This window comes from Argiope bruennichi, chromosome 1 (genome assembly GCF_947563725.1).
Source record: "Argiope bruennichi chromosome 1, qqArgBrue1.1, whole genome shotgun sequence".
Classification (NCBI taxonomy): domain Eukaryota; kingdom Metazoa; phylum Arthropoda; class Arachnida; order Araneae; family Araneidae; genus Argiope; species Argiope bruennichi.
Genome location: NC_079151.1, coordinates 4,886,097 through 4,900,964, shown reverse-complemented (window position 1 = coordinate 4,900,964; position 14,868 = coordinate 4,886,097). Strand labels below are relative to the sequence as shown.

The 14,868-nt window shown below is 32.5% G+C and overlaps 1 protein-coding gene across 2 annotated transcripts in view; it reads left to right on the top strand.

Annotated features, from left to right (window-relative positions):
* Positions 1-8,036: 8,036 nt before the first annotated feature.
* LOC129964103 (uncharacterized) overlaps positions 8,037-14,868 on the top strand; it is a 39,693-nt gene continuing 32,861 nt past the window's right edge. The window contains exon 1 of one of the 2 annotated variants that reach the window (XM_056078789.1): positions 8,037-8,367. The gene's annotated coding sequence lies outside the window, so the exon portion shown is untranslated. The other variant, XM_056078797.1, reaches the window with a different exon arrangement.

The window sequence follows — 14,868 nt, the reverse complement described above, 5'->3', positions numbered from 1 at the left end:
CAATCAGGATATCTTAATGTAAGCAATATTGGCATTTAGGAGTTGGCCATCTCTCCATAAAGTTATGCCCCGCACATGGCTCATGCTCTGACTCGCAAGACTTTCAGCAATTTCTTCCTCTGGTACATGAAACAATTCTCAACCGGTAATAACACCTTTTGATGAGCTTAGCGTTTCATGAGGGACAACAGATACGGATATTGACTTCAGTTTTATTATTTATTGGGATTGCTTTTCAGTTGCGACCTCTACAAGTAAATTCTCCCGATTTAAATTTTTTTATAGACTGGACTTCACCAACAAAGTCGGTTATAGATTTTTCAACTAAAAATGGCGAAACATCGTGAAACCATTCTTTGATCGCAAACAAGCGTTTAATAATGAAAAGCTTCGGAAATGAAGCAGAGAAAAAGTAACATTTTATTGCCAAATACAAGGACATCGTTTACCCATTAGACAAAGTTCAACCTTCAGGCCCAACAGGGAAGGCATCCACCTGCTCTGGACACTCCCAGCCTTAGCTCTCACCTTAGTGTTAGCCGGAATCGATAACCTCAGAGCCACTTGCGAATATAATTAGAAAATTTTATAAAATATTTGTTAGTTCACAGTATTACTAAAATCAAGTTTATGGTATATTAATAGTTGAATACTTTAGACCAGAAGAGGATTAAGAATCGCAATCCTTAAATTTCCACAGGAGTGAGCATAGATTTTATTTTCGTAATGCAGACAAAATTTATACACTTTTTCGGAAACTTAGTAGTCGTATTTAGGTAACAAATTCTGAGTTACTAAAGTCCGTAAAATGTTATGGGCTGCTTTTAAATGTTAGGATTTGCGAAACTTTCTATTATCTGCCTAAATAATACAAATTATTCGAAGTCCTTCAGATATATCGATATTTTGATGAGAAGTTAGTTTCAGAATTTCAGTTATCATAGGCTCTAGAAGAAGACTATATAGAAGACTTTTTTCAAAGGTGCTATATTTGACTTCATTTATTTATCGGTTAGCTGTTCAGCACTATTATTAAAGGTATTAAAAAAAAAGTTGTTGAAGCTAAATCTCTTAAACTGGGATGATGTTGTACTTAGATGTTGCTTTGAAACTAATTACAGTTTTGATACAATAGTTAAAAAGCCACTTAAATCAAAGTGAGTCACTGTAAATCTCATACGCATTATAAAATGGAAATGAAAATTTGAACCAATTGTATCTACGCTTATTTTTATTTTTAAAGACTGCTTTTTAAGAGCTAGTTTTGTGTCATGGCTTTTCATTCGATAATTAACAGGGGTATGCGATATATCTGAAGAACTTCTCATAAGGCAGAAAATAGAAAAAATAAATCCTAATATTTCCATAATTAAGGCATGAATGGATGTGTGAGACCCTTTGTATATTATCACAACACACTCGATATCACGAATTCGATGGATGGTAATGTGGAAGTAAAAATTATTATTGATTTTCTTTTTAAAGCATGATTGAATAAGTTTCATTTTTTGAGAAAACTTGCGTATGTTGTCAAAGAAAATGTTTCACGGGCAATGTTTTAACAGTATTTATTTGGCTTATTTTTACCATAATAAATCTTTAGAAATATTGTAAGGAAGAATTGCATTTGCACTACTAAAAATGAGAAAGGAATATTTAACAAATACCGAAAGGAATAACGAAGAGTTGGATCTTTATTAAATTTGAATCTAAGTTTTTTTTTTTAAATTTTCAAATAACTTTCAAGATGCGAACACAGACATTTAAATATCGCATTCCCGTTAAAAAAATCATGTTTATTGTGACCAATTTGAACATTCAAATTTTAAAATATTTCCACGCCATTAACATGTGCGTATTTTTTCGGGAGATTTAATAACCTTGTTGATGTTATTAGACAAAATATCAAGTAGCCTTAAAATGATACCTTAAGTGAAGCTTCTAATTACAAAAAGAACCTATTCGCCAGAAATCTATATCTTCCATCAAGAAACCAGAGAGAGTGGTCGCTTCGAAACTTTCTCACATACTCGTAAATTATAAGGACTTATTCCTCCCCCCCCCTCCCTCCCTAACCCACATAAGATTGCGAAACTTGGTTCATTGCTTTGATGTGTGATGCTTCAATAGGCACTCTATGTCCAAAAACTTTAAAAGAAATTGGTTCGATAGCATTCACTGCCTGCCTTATCCTGGAAGGAATTTAATAAAAGGCATTTAACTGATCTTCCTAACAAGGAAATGGCATCTAGTTCTTTAGAGACAGCATCGATTGTCGAAATGGCAGAATATCATGGCATTCCAATCATTGCCTCTCGTTTCAGCCTTATTTTGTCATCCCGATATTGTGCGGCCCTTATCGCCATCCAACGGTCATGCTGAATCCAGAGGCGGCGGTAGCAGGGGGCAAGGGGGCAATTGCCCCCCTGTCGGCAGCCGCTTGCCCCCCCCCCCCGTCGGCGAGAAATTCAGAGTTTCGTCGCAAAAGTGTTCACAATTTCATAATGGTTGTAGAGAGTTGAGCATTATCGAATATGATTATTTAAAATCCACCTTAAAGTTAATATTTTGTAAACAATCGAAATATCCAAGTAATGGTTAAAGTGTTTTGGTTATATTTGGCAAAATCGATTGGGGGTAGGTCAATAATCAATAGGGCGGTAGTTTCAATAATATGCCGTATTTCGCGGACAGTTTTTGATAGACCAAACTAAGAACTGAATGCAATGGATGTCGAAGACGTTAAGTTCGCAGATTTTCAGACATCGGATTCAAATGTCTTTCATTAAGCTTATGATTTGTATTACTTTTGCCAATATAACGACAAGGTAACAAGTGAATAAGATATTGACAAGGTGATATTCTCATTTTGTTAGCAATTTTTGGTCGGTCGAATGAACTCAATGCGGTGAGTACCAAAGATGTTAAATCTGCAGATTTTCAGACATTCGATTGAAATGTCGTTCTCTTAGCTTATAATTTGCATTAGATTTCGCAATATATCCGACAAGTGAATAAGATACCGCATTCTGCCGATAACTTTTGAATTAAATCTAATGAACTAAATATGATGAATGTCGAAGAATATATCCACAGATTTTCAGACATTTAATTTAAATGTCGTCAAGCTTTTAATTTGCACTACTTTTGACAATTTAACCGACAAGACATGTGTATAAAACATAAGACATGTCGCATTTTTTCAAAAAATTTTGCACGGTTGACTAAGAATTCAATGCGAAGGGATGTCGACGAGTCCAAATTCTCAGTCATTTTATTTAAATGTCATAATGTTCATTCAGCATATAATTTATACTATGTTTAGCGGAATAGTCAATAAACTGGCAGATGAATATACGACGTCACATTTTTTCCGACTAATATTTATTCTTCGGCTAAGATTTTATCATAGATTATATATATATATAAAAATTGTTTCCATCGGGCACTTCGATTACCTGCCAGTGGAATTATTAGAGAAATTGAAATTGAAGCTTTTATATTATTCATGAATAGGACGATAGAGTTGTTTTCCATAATTCATAATTCAAATCCAAGTTCTGAAATTAATCATCATCTTATTCATATAATTGTTACTTCCTCGGTAACGAATCGACAAATTTATTTTATTCATTTCACTATGAGAATTGCCTGCCTAAAATCTAGTTAAACTAAATTAAAAGTGGTTAAACTAAATTTAAAAAACAAAAAAAAAACACTGTTTTCTTTTGATACTCTTGTGAATATGCATGGTAAAAAGAATTATTTTGCTGCAACCAAATTATGTGAATTCATTATAAATCACTGGAGTAAGTAAATTGTATAATTGTAAATTAAATCCATTTAACAATAAAATATCTGTTTTCTTTTACAGTCTAATTTATCAGGCTACAATTATTACACTAAAGAAATATTACCGACTGCAGTTGACGACGAAAAAAAAAATTTTTTTTTTTTGGTATGGTAGCTTTATAGCTACACTAAAAGAATTTATCCAAGTATGCACTAATTTTTTTAAAAAATAAATTACTACCTAAATGCTTAAGACTCTGCATTCAATATTATGACTATGTAATCGGAGAACATATAATTTATATATACTTTTCTTCCAATTACTATTATCGGCAAAAAGTATATAATTTCAGATACTCCTAAATTTTTAATAGACTTTGAATAAAGATGTTTTGATAAAAAAGAAGATTGAAATAGTTATTCTTAGAATGTTCATAAATAACACATTAATCCCTAGATATACGAATTTACTTAATTTCCTAATCAGATGGCAGATCTTATTTGGGATAATTATCGTTATCTGAATCCCCAGAAAAATATAAGGACCTTTGAGGTAATGATGCGTTTTCAAGTGATTTTAGCGTTTTAAATTACTTAATATTTTCACTTAATAAAAATTTTAAATTAAAAATTAAATAATTCCATACGCGAGTTAGACTCACCATTGTATACGAAGGGGTTAAAAAAAGCCTGTGCATGCAACTGAGGGATAAAACTCACCTTTTGGTAGGAATATTAGCTTGTAATAACTTCGAATTAAGAAAGTACTTAATAGTACATAGAATAGTCAGAAAATACATAAATAAAAATGAAGATAGGTGAATTCATGTTCAAGATCTAATTTATTTTTTCAAATAAAATGCATTGGTTTTTTTTAAGCCTAAATATATATAGAAAAATAAATACAAGGCGGATCTAATGTTTAAGTAGTCCATTTTTCATTAGAATATTTTTCATATCTTACATAAAATAGTAAGTTTGTACATATATTTACAAAATATTTTCTCCGGCCTTCTTAAAAAACAACATATTGTATCTTTTCTGCATTCTATATTGTTCGTGTCCGAACTATAGTAAATTTTTGTTGAGTACGCGCACTTATTTTCCTCGGATTCGAAACACATCTTAATCTTTGCTCGTTGTTGCAATCCTTACTTAACAAATATTTTAGGTAGGGGACTAAGCAGAAAAATCGGTTTTTGGAGAAAACATCGAATATTTTTTATTTATTATTCTGGATTTCTAAAACAGTTACTTTTATAAAACTTTTTGTTTCAACGTTCATTTTATATAGCTTTTAATACAAAATAGTAAGAGCATGCATTTGTCCATTTAGCATGACACGTTATTCTAGTACAATATGTGTTTCTATCTATAAACTACAATCTAGAATGGAATATGATTATATTTTTCTAAAATTCGATGGCAGAGAAATTAAATTTCAAGAGTCTCATAAAAAATAGATTCAAATATTGACAATTTTTTATGGTTAGTAAAAGAAACTGAGAACCTGTTTTTTTACAAATACCTTTATAAAATTTTAACAATGAAAAAAAGGATCAGCATCTGAATAAAAAAGAATTAAACAATACTTGATTTTCTTTAATTAAATGTAAAATTAATTAATATGAGTTATTTTGAGGCCAAATTAGAGATATTGTGCTTGCCCCTCTGTCGGATCTGTCTTGCCCCCCCGTCGGCAAATCTCTACCGCCACCTCTGGCTGAATCGATAGATTTTCAAGGTGGCTGAGAGTTTTCTCAATGCTATATATGAAAGCCAAAATCAAAAATTGTTATGTGTTGAAACAGTTGTTAAAAACAGAATTGCAAGATTTGAAGTATTTGAAATTATAATAACAAATCGTGTCTCACAGTTCGAATCTGAGAAGCTTACTCAATTTTGAGGTCACAGCGAATCCGAACAAAAAGCCGTTATCCTGCTTCAAATGGCATTTGAGAGAGATTTCATCGGCAGTTGCAAGAGGCTGTTACATGCTACTGCTGTTCCACATCGCGTTGACCGAGTGCCCCACGAATATTTATAAATGCTATCCGATCAAATCTGAAAGATGCCTTGAGAGTTTTCCCTACCGAACTACTTTACGTTGAACCATTATGACTATCTGGTCAATTTTTTCGCACGTCTAAAACTAGTGTTGAATTCATCGGACATTTAAAGAATAATATTCAGAGTTTGCAGCCGGTACTGCATCCATTCACGCAAAACTCAAGGTGATTTTGCACAGACTGCAATAATTGACGTTTTCGTCCGACGAGATACATTTCGACGACCATTTGAATACCCTCATGATGGCCTTACAGGAGATTGGTCGAGATCGGCTTGATTTCTTTTTTTTTCCATGCATGCTCGTGTAAAGACTGCTTACATTTTAACTGATAATCTTAAACAGGCTGGCGCCCTTCTACATATTCATTCAAGATGGCGTCAGCCGATAGGACTTGACATGGACGAAAGTGTTGGCAATGTTATTTAATCATGCAGAATTATCTGTGTCAACGGCTTCTTCTTCTTGCGTATAGCCGACCACCCCGCCACCACTGAACGTAGCAGTATCGACAGGATTTGTTGTGGCCGACTGCTATCTTGAGCATTGTCTATCCTTGCATTGACCGATTTGTCAAACTGACATTCTCCTCGAAGTAATTGGCCACAAAGTGGTCAATGACTGTCCTTCTTCCTTATCTACAAACTCTCAAATAGTTAGTAAAAAACTGACAATTTTTGACATCATGTCCTTCAAAGTTTTAAGAGTACCTGGTACCATCAGTACTGTACTTAAGTCATTATTTATAATTTTCAGATTTTTTTCTTAACTCCGAGATTTTAATGCATTCCTTTAAATAGTGGTTAAACAGCACCGATTCCTCCACAAATGCATTTATTGTCCTTCATTCTTCCAAATCTTTGGAAATATGCAGGAAATCTCCCATGTCCTGATATAATTTGAATTATCAGTGGATGGTATCTTCTTATTTTTATTTCTGGATTAGGAATAAAATCGAAAGTTACTCTTCCGTTTTTGGACATATACCATCTGTCAAACCATTGCAGCTTTATTTCTTCTCTTAATTCCCATTTTAAGACACCATTTGATTTGGGGACAACCATATCAACACCCTCTTTCTGTGCCGCCATCTGTGTCAACCGCTAACCGTGTCTGACGTCAGTGCAACTCGTGCTTGTTGCTTATTTGTCATGGCGTCAGAGACGGTTAGTTATAAAATGTATTTTTCTTTCCAAGAATCTTTAAGCAGAATGGTAAGCAGATAAAAGTTTCCTCCTGTGTTCATGATTTTTTTTTCTTTTGCTTTATGACCCAAGTGATGGTCCATTAATTTATTTCTACTACAGTGTAGTTATTGCTTCCCCAGTGCAAACGTTCTCTGCATAAAACATACGTTACCGTCAAGTTTCCGGTAACCTAAATTTATGGATCCAAGTCTTGACCCATTTAACAAAGCACACGCAATAGTGACCAGACAATCCGGCTGTGACCTATTTAGCGTAGCCCACTCAGAAGGGAACCAGGCAGTGCAGTCCAGTCTTCTGTCATTGACCCGACTCCAGAAGATCCAGTGTTTCTAGAAAGGTCTGCATCTGAATTTTTTTTTTGAATGTTTACTCCACCAATGTTTTTGTGACCGGGGCCGGCTATCATCAATTTCCATTTTATTCTTATTAAAACTTTGAATGGAGACTTGTAAACAACGGGAGTAAAAAATATCATTACGGACGCCTTTTCTATTACAATTCACTCAAATGATCAAAAGATTCCCAGATGAGTAATATACTCACGAAAAAGTGTATTAATCAGTGTTCTTAATTGCAATTAATGACCTTGGTTGCATATCACAGCGCTTTTATTAACAGACAAAACACATTAAAAAAAACTACACTATCTACAAGGTGTTGCCATACGGCACAAGCTAAATCAAAACAAGACAATTATTTCCTAGGTTATAGGTGGACGGTTTAAATTTAGATACTGAAAATAATATTGCACAATCATAAATTGAACACATACATAAAGAAAAAAATAAACAGAGTAAAATATTTTACAACATGCTACAGAGGCTGCTGGAATAGAGCGCATTCAGCTACTTAACAAGTCGAATAGGAACTCGTAGAAGAAAAATATGAAATTTCTCCTTACGGAACGAGGCTGTTAGACATTTATAAAAGGAACGGAACCACCCTTGCATGAGACTACTGCTGCAAGAAGTGACACGTCCGAATATAAACAACGACAGGATAGAGCTCTAGCAACTATATACTACGGTATTGATGAGCAATACAGGACTTTGATATCTTCAACTGCATCCAAAGCGTGGATTATACTCAAGGAACAATTTGAACATGTTTCCAGAGCATCTGCGATACGATTATTAGATGAATTTTTCTTTATTAAGTTCATTCCTGACATTGATAGTATTGCAGTATTTATTGACGGAATTCGAGAGATGGTTAAAAGATTGAAAGATGTTGGACATCCATTAGACGATATGTTCAGTGATTTCCAAGCAATCAGGACGCTTCCTCAGGAGTTTCAAGGTATAGTGCAAATTTTGTACCGTTGGCCTGATGAGGATTTTAAACTTGATAAAATTGAGGTCGAATTCATTGCTGAGGAAAATCTGTTAAAACAGTTAAAAAATGATTTAAGTAAGTTAGAATTTAATGATAATTCTGTAAGTGCTTATGCTTCTAGTAAATTTAATAAACGGAATGTTTCTGAAAATTGTAAACCGAAACCGGATGGATAAAAGTCGAAATTTAAGAAATCTAAAATTAAAGATGAAATAGGGCCTTGCTATTTATGTAAACAAGAAGGGCATTTAAAGAGAAAATGTAAATATTTAAATACCAATTCCTCAAAATTTAGTGCACCTAATTTAAATTATTGTTTTGAAGAAAATCGGGGAAAAACGAAATTTTTGTTACGGAGACTAATGTAAATGAAGTAAATTCAATCGGATTATTGATGCTGCTGCTACACGACATTTCTGCAATAATATAAATTCGTTTAGTGAGTTAAGGAATATTGAAGGTAAAACTATGTCGCTAGCCGTAGGTGGATTAGAAATTCCAATAGAAGGTATAGGTATTGTTAAATTTAACATAAAGTTAAATGGAAGAGAGCATTCTATTACTTTTAGAAACGTTATGTTTTCACCTAAGTGGAGACGAAATCTATTATCAGCACCTTTATTAGAGAAAGTAAATTGTACCTTCAAATGTGCAAATGGTATATTATGGTTTTTTGCACCCAAAGGCGAGAAATTATTCTTTGATAAAAGGTTCAATGACTTGTATTTCTTAAAATCTAGATATGATGTTAAAAGAATGTAGAAAGTTCTAATGCAAAAGAGGGAAATATGCATTTTTCTGGAAATATTGTGCTGTGGCATAATCGATTTTGTCATATGAATATTGATTATTTAGTCCAAACTAGTAAAATTTCGGCAGTAAATGGTTTACCTAAATTTAAGAATGAGAAATTAGACTGTGAAAGTTGTAAATGAGCTAAAACGAAACGTCTCTTTTAAACCTATTGGTAGAATAAGAAGCACTAGACCCTTAAAGTTGGTACACATGGCCGTATGTGGTCCTTTACCAGTTGTATCGTGTGGTGGAGCTAAGTATTTTTTGTCCATCACAGATGATTTTTCCAGAATGGTGACCTGATTTTCTCTTTAAAAAAATCTCAAGTCTTTGAATGCTTTAAATCTTTCCAAGCTGATGCTGAAAGAGTTTTGAATCGTAAAATATTAAGTGTGCGATGTGACAATAGTATGGAATTTTGTCATACTAAATTTTCCAAATATTTAAATGAACTAGTTATTAGATGTGAGAGGACAAATATTTACACACCTGAGCAGAACGGTGCATCCGAACGATTAAATTTAACTGCTATGGATTGTGTTAAGGCTATGCTTAATGCCAGTAGAATTGAAAAATGTTTTGGACAGAAGCTTTAATCTGTTTTATTTATGTTAAAAATAGAATTTGTCATAAATTTAAAAATAAAACCCCGTATGAGCTTTATTTTGGCCGTAAGCCAACTGTGTCACAATGTATTTGGATGTCATGTTTATGTGAGAACTCTTACGCAGTTTAGGAATAAATTAGATTCGTGTGCAAAACACGAGATAGTGCTTGGCTATGCTCGTTCAACTAGAGAATACCGTATTTGGTTACTGGATGAGAAGAAGTTAATTGAAACTTGTAACGTACTTTAAACTTCCCTAGCCCTAATTGTAGAAAAACGGAATGGATGGAATTGAAATTGTCATTTTCGCACACTTAGTTATGACGAATCGGGTAAAGCTGTAGTTGGCGATAGCTCAAAAGTAAACGCATCTAATTTAAAATTATGCAGTTCAATTCCTTTTTATAGAGAAGCCATCTTGCGTCAAAACGGAAAAAGGTACGATATTTACTATCGTATTAAAGATAAAGATGTTAGATTAAGGGCATTTAATGATGTGAAGATAATAATTTACTATATGATGAACGTTTATTTGATTTCAGTTCAACTGTGGATCATAACGTTAATCTTCCCGAAGATTCGAACAATAAAATTTTGATCCCTAGACATTTTAAAGACTCTCCCCAGTCTGATAAATGGCAGGATTCAATGGAAGAAGAAATTAAAGTAATGAAAGAAAGATATGTGTGGGAATGAGTTCCTGCACCTCAAGATTCTAAAGTTATGGGATGCAGATGGATTGATACGCTTCAAAACAATGACAAAGGTGAAACTTGTAGGCACAAGGCTAGATTGGTTGCATAGGGACATAACCAACAAAAGGAGAGTCTTATGATGAAACGTTTAGTCCCGTAGTAAATTTTTCTCTCGTTAGATTGTTTTTTTTTTTACTTATTTGTATGCCTATTAAAGTGGACTCGTTGTCAGTTGGATATAAAATGTGCATACTCGTACGCTAATTTGAACGAACGTGTATGTATGTGAAAACCTCAAGGTTTTGAAAACTTTAATAAAATATACGGATGTTTGTCATTTGAAAAAAGGCAATACACGGATTACACCAAAATGGAAGAGAATGGTATTATAAATTTGATAACGTTCTTGAAAATTCAGATTTTGTTCAACTGAATTGGCGTAGTTGTGTTTATAAGGAAAATGTTCTTTGGATATTTTATATTGATGACATTGTAATAACTATACAATATTATCAATATCATCTTGTGATTTACCAAATATTACAAAGTAAATTTTATTTAAAAGTTCTGGAAAAAATTAAGACATTACTTGAATTTTCTGATATAAAGGGACAATATTTAATTCACCAGAAACAACATATTGATAAAATTTGTAATATATTTTCTAAATACAATTTTCCTCCTGCCTCACTTCCTATTGCAAAAAGGGTTGTTCTATCTAAATTAGACTGTTGGTCAAATACTATAGAAGTAAAAGAAATGTCTAAATTTCCTTATAGAATCTTTTAGGTTGTTTGTCATTTATTGCAAATCGAACCATGCCTGATGTCAGTTATGCTGTTCTTTCCCAATTTCAAGAATCACCTGGAATAAAACATTGGAATATCTTGTTGAAATTATTAGGATATTTAAGTGACACCAGAGATTTAAAACTAAATTTATCTCGTTGAGAGATTAAAGATCAATTGTTTTTCTGATTCAGATTTTGCAACGAATAGGGAAGATCGTGTTTCTATGGGAGGATTAATATTAATGATAAAGTCTCTATTTGCTGGCGTACATTTAAGCATAAATGCGTTAGTCTTTCCACTATGGAAGCGGAATATATACATCTTTAACGGAAGCTGCAAAAGAAATGATTTGGATTCAAAATGTAATTAATGAATGTAATTTGATGTTAAAATTAAAACTTTTCTGAATTACCAGTGATTTATTGTGATAAACAAGCTGCTATAAATTTCTCTCGTTCACTTGTAGAAAACCATCCAAAAAAACATATTGACGTCCGATTTCACTTTTTGAAAAATTTAGTAGATAGTAAGTTTTTAAATAAAGTATATTAATAGTAAAAATGATATTGCTGACATTTTTTATTAAACCTTTAGCTAAAGAGACTGTAAAGAAATTTTGTGATGAAATGTTTAGTAATTAGTAATCTTTGTTCTTTTTTGAAATATGAATGTGACGAAATAATCTGCCTGAGGGAGCCGCTTGTTGGCAATGTTATTTAATCATGCAGAATTATCTGTGTCAACGGCTAACCGTCAGTTCAACTCGTGCGTGTTGCTTATTTATCATGGCGTCAGAGACGATTAGTTATAAAATGTATTTTTCTTTCCAAGAATCTTTAAGCAGAATGGTAAGCAGAGAAAAGCTCACTCCTGTGTTCATGATTTTTTTTTTTTTTTTTTTTGCTTTATGACCCAAATAATGGTCGGGTCGTAACGTTTTTTGATGTGCCTGTGCTTAATAAACATTAATTTATTTCTACCACAGTGTAATTATTGCTTCCCAAGTGCAAATGTTCTCTGCATAAAACATACGTTGCCGTCAAGTTTCCGGTAACAGAAAGATCAGGCTTCATATTATACCTCCGCTGTAATCATAACCGACTTTCGGTTTCGTGGGGGATTACTGTGGCAGCTATTGCATTACTACCGACTGTGTAATCTGGTCGGCAGGAATTTCATATTTTTTTCCAACTCAAGAAAGCTATTTTTACTTTGTCTTTCATAATCTTCCTTTTTTTTTTTTTTTTTTTGTGCCAAAATAAAATCTACTCTTGTTCTTGCTAAAAGCCACAGTGTTCTTTGAAGCTCTGAACATTAAGTGGAAGAATCTTTCCAACTTCTTACACACCGTATTGAAATAATATTTTTCAAAGGGCTCCTATATAGCTATAAATGTGCATGCATAATCATAAATGTTTAATTTTTATGTATAATCACTTTTATTGATAGCAAATTGTGATTGAATTGTTGTGAAAATGCTAAAGGAAAATGGCTTTTTACAGTTCTTGTAAAATTTGCTGTGGTGGGTTAACCGCTTCTGGGTCAGTATTTTCTTTTTAAATTTTAGTTATTTTAACGTCCCGTTTTAAAACAACAGTTGTGCTATTTTTGGGGCGGACCTCGTAACCGCGGTCAGGTAACGAAGACAGCCCTTGAGCTTGCACTCCCTTCTCTATACTTCCGCAACAATTATGTATCCTTAGGATTACAAACGGCAGTAAATATAATGCATATGCACACATCAATGTACATTATTTGATGTGTTCTTAACGAAGTGCGAAAATTATTGTATACAAAATAAGAATTTTCGTATGTGATTAATTCATATAAGAGCATTTTTCTGCAAAATAAATTTTTTATAAGAAATAAAATGACATACATCGTGCTATAAAAAGTATCCGAACCTAAATTTATGCATAAAGGCTGGACGAACTATCTTTGAACAACGACCATGTAAAAAAATTTACTTGAACTCAAATTTTACAGTGAAGATTTGGCAACGTGGGGATCTAAGGGACCGACTGGAAATGGACGAAGAAAGGGATTTTGGATCAACCCAGTTTTACAAAAGATGGTTAAAGATATTAAATTTTTAAGATTGGTTTTATTTCTTTTGGTAAATATATAAAAATAGCATCTACGTTTGAAAAGTAATAAATTTTTTTAAAAACTTTCATTTTTCAGATTTTTTAATATTAAACGCAGAGATTTCAACCATATTAATGATTTAGCAATAGTATGTTATAAAGTATTACCAAAGCGTTACATTGAGATTTGGATTTTACAAGAATTCACGGAAGTATAAGTATTTTTATTAAATAAATTTTAACTACTCATTTGCAGAATTTAGCATTTTTCTTTTTATAATTTCAAAGCCAAGTTTATGCGCAAACTTGTATCAAAATTACAGTTTAATACGGATAAAATATTGCTGCTTCAATGAACTGAATTTCGGTTGTTCTTTCGGGGAGACTGAATAAGAGCTCTTCCGAACCGATGCTCTTCGAACTTCGAGTTAAAATTTGTTTACTGAAAATGCTCGTGTTTTTTTCAAGTATTTGCAGAATACATTTTACATTTAAATATAAGTTTTGATATTTTATTACATATTCGGTAGGTGTCTCTCTATTTTGCATTTTATAAGCAATAAATAATAAAACCTTGAAGAAAATGTTTTAAAAAAGCTTCTATATTTTTCCGAGTAAGCATGCCATTTTTATGTAAGTGTTGCCCAAAGCAAATGGAACCATTGTTAAAGTTTCAAATCATTATCTGCTTTCTCTGAAGTAGGAAGAGCAAACCATTTTTTAATATTTTATGGTTGGTCTCCTAAACACCCACGTGACCGAATCGTCTCGGTAAAATTTGAGTTCAGGTGTATTTTTCCCTAGGTCAAAGTTCAAAGGCAGTTCATTCGGCTTTCCTGAAGAAACCTGAATGTTTCCGAGTGCATTTGATCAAATAATATATTTTGAATCCTTAAAGTGAAAGGGTTTATTTTCTTCTTAAACGTTAAAATAATGTATTTTACATGCCATGAGTTTCAAATGGCAGGCTATTGAGGGATTTTTATTTTATTTATTTATTAGGTATATAGGAGAAACATCCATTTTCTTCTTGGATGCAGATAATGGCGACAGGAATAAATCTTGATTCCGACGAGTCATCAAAAGTCCTCATTTCACGACTGAAAATACACGTTCGCAGCATTGCTGGACGCGATATTTTAGTAACAGCTGAGACATGTAAACGGCAATGTTTTGCCAAGAATGTTTAGAAAGAGAAAAGAAAGAAAAGAAAACCCGACGGTCGGTAGTAACTTTAATAATAGGTAGCATTGTGCAATATCACATTTTATCAATGTGTTAAAAAGAAGAAAAAAAAATTCATATAATATTTGAGCTCAAAACAAAAATTGTAAAATCGTGAGGGACAGAAAACAATAGGATATAAACTTACAACAACTATCGTAAGAAAAAAAATTACTAAATATTCATTATATAAATATTAAAATAATTGAAATGTAATTTACATATGTCATTAATTTAATTTACTTATTTCTATATATGCTTCGCCC